Source organism: Papaver somniferum, chromosome 2, assembly GCF_003573695.1.
Source record: "Papaver somniferum cultivar HN1 chromosome 2, ASM357369v1, whole genome shotgun sequence".
Taxonomy (NCBI): domain Eukaryota; kingdom Viridiplantae; phylum Streptophyta; class Magnoliopsida; order Ranunculales; family Papaveraceae; genus Papaver; species Papaver somniferum.
This window is the reverse complement of record NC_039359.1, coordinates 212,416,940-212,419,845: the sequence shown is the minus strand read 5'-3', so window position 1 is coordinate 212,419,845 and position 2,906 is coordinate 212,416,940. Positions and strand designations below refer to the sequence as shown.

Here is a 2,906-nt window from a genome sequence, read left to right as displayed (position 1 = left end):
AGATTCTTGGACGTCAACGCGTAGAGAAGATTCAGAAAAGGAAATATCCGAGACTTGCTGTGAAGGAAAGAGAGGGATTAAATCGAGTTATTTCTGGGTCTGTTGCCTATATATAGGTTGGTTGCAGGTCATAGAAGGATTACGAACAGGTTGGGGTAGTTTAGAGAACCAGAGGAGACAAAAATCACGAGTTGCAGGAAAGCTGTTCTGCTGGTGCTGCTGAAGAACACGAAGAACATCAACCCACGCCCAACTGTCGCAGAACACTGTCGTTGTTCTACAACACTTCGCTTCTATCGTTACTGTAGCAGTCTTATTCCTTCTGTTTCTCTTGTAACAGTCGATCTGCAACACATATAAACATTGCAATTGAACTGTTTTACTCCCTTTGAGTCTCTTCACCTTTGAAAACACCTTTTGAGCAATGGAAAAATATTTTTGAACCTGTTTTTGATATGAGGAGATAAACCCCATTTCTGAGGCGATAGAGGAAGCTATTTTTCCAATAAAGAGTGGTATTTTCTATTTATCTTATTTATTACAATTATTTATATGATTATTTGCCTTGTTTGAGAATTGTTTTAATGATTTTTATTCAAAAATTTTGATTTCCATTGATGGTATATGCTTGTACTTAGGTTTTTGATATCCCATGCTTTTGATTTACACTTGTTATTTTAAAAATCTACTTGTTGCAACATCTTAGAATCAAATTAAACGAACTTGGAAAATAGTGGAATCTTAGCCTCAGTGTTCTTTTAATATTGATAACAACATCATCTTTGTTTGAGTTTTCTATTTTTGTTTTAGAATTTAAGTCTATATTTTATCCTTCGCAAATCTGAGAATCGAACCACTTTTATCACTATCTACAATCACATTAACTTTTGGCGCCGCCGACGCGGATTTGCTTTTAGGGTTTTTAGACTTCGTTTTCTTTTATTTATTTTTTATTTTTTAGGTTTTTATTATTTTTGTTCTTTTTTACGTTTTTGGGTATTTATCTTTTGTCTACAGGTTTTGGATCATAAAGCGAATTGAGCCAAGGAGTTTGGTGATTTCGTAAAGACTGGAACTTAAAGCATAAAGACTTGGAGCGAAAGCTTAAAGCGAAAAGAACGAAGAAGAAGACAATTTCTTTTTAGATATTTTTTTTTCTTTATAAAAAAAAAAAAAAGAGAACTGTATTAGGGTTTGTTATTTTTGTAATTTTTCTTTTCTTTTTTGGACACTTGGACATTGGACTTTGGACATTATTATTTTTTTTTAAAACCCTAAGGAAGGGTTGGTTTAAATATAAACTGTGCGCAGAGAAGGACGGTGATTACGATATCGCCTCGGCCCCTCGGGTTCGTACATGACATAGGAGTCGTGGCCCGAGTCGACTTCAGCGGTTCTTCGCCCGTCTGGTACGGGAGGTAAGTTTTTCGAAACACCCGCGAATCCCCTATCAGCGGGTTTACTGTATTCCTTCATTTGCATATATGTTGAGGACTTGAAAACGGCTTTAATTTCCTAGTAAAGGGCAAGGACTGGCCATACAAGATAAGGGTTCGGATTTCATCACCGTTCTCTTCTTGCCCGCCTTAGGAAAACGAAACCAAACGCGAACCTAAGCCTAAAATTTTGACTAGAACGAGACCTATAGGGTAACGAGCTTAATAGGAAAGTCGTTCGAAGAATATTGGTTACTCTTTTGAGCATACTTCGAAGTTCTTGAAGGTTTCTGTGAGTTGAATGCGTGACTGCGCCGCCTTGTAACCGGTGAGGCCTTGGGTATCAAAGCTCCACTAAGCTTCCCTCGCCTCGATTCAACTTACTTTGACTCGGATTGATTCCAGAGGGGTTTGCTCAGATTGTAACGAGTTCCTTTTCGAAAGAATAGAAGCTGGTCTAGAAACAATCTAAGTGGAGCCATCATGCTTTTTGTTTGCTAGAAATTTAGGTTTGATTTGGTTGAGTCAGCCTTGTTTTGTGTTTGCATAGAATTCCCTACCTTATTCTGTTGCATGCCTGAACGTAAAAGAGACGCCCTAGGTAGATTTGTTAAAGAGAAACCTAGTAGTTCTAAGCGTCTTGATTACCTCAATTTAGAAAGTCGATTCGTGAAGATTCCGTTTTTGAACGTCCGTTTGAGGAAAGAATCCCTGATAGTCCAATAGCGCCAGAAATGGCAACTTTGAAAGCCTTGTTGAATCCTACTAGGACTACTCGTCCCTCGTGTATCAGGTTACCTGAAACTGAAGCAAATTATGAACTTAAGCCTGGAACCTTACAGTTGCTCCCAATCTTTTTAGGAAAGAAAATGAAAACCCCTATTTCCATGTTAGGGACTTTGAGGAAATTTGTAGTACCCTGAAAATTAGAAACCTTGATGATGATGCTTTAAAACTCAGGTTATTCCCCTTTTCCTTAAAAGATAAAGCCAAGTCGTGGCTGTATAGTTTGGCTTCCGAATCAATTGAAACCTATGAACAACTTACATCTGCCTTTTTGAACAAGTTTTTCCCTAGGCACAAAACCTCGTCTATTAGGACGCAAATCTGCACGTTTACACAACAGGAGGGAGAATCTTTGTATAGGTATTTGGAAAGGTTCAATGATTTATTAGCCCAATGTCCTCATCATGGTTTAGAAAAGGTTAGGTTAGTTCAGATCCTTTATGAGGGTTTAGATTATCCCACCACAACTACAGTAGAGTCCATGTGTACAGGTGGGTTTGAAAACCAAACAGTTGATGATGCGATGACATATTTGCATGAAATCGCCGAAAAGACCCAACAATGGGAAAGCAATAGGGTACCCCAGAAAACAATTCTTCTAGGCAGAGGAAACGTTAATAGGGTAGAAGGAAGCTTTGAATCAGATGCCAAAATTGCTGCTATAGCGAAAAGGTTAGAAGCTTT

At 38.1% G+C, this 2,906-nt stretch overlaps 1 pseudogene; it reads right to left on the bottom strand.

The window, feature by feature from the left end:
- Positions 1-2,533: 2,533 nt before the first annotated feature.
- On the bottom strand, positions 2,534-2,633 carry LOC113354637 (annotated as a pseudogene).
- Between the last annotated feature and the right edge of the window lie 273 nt (positions 2,634-2,906).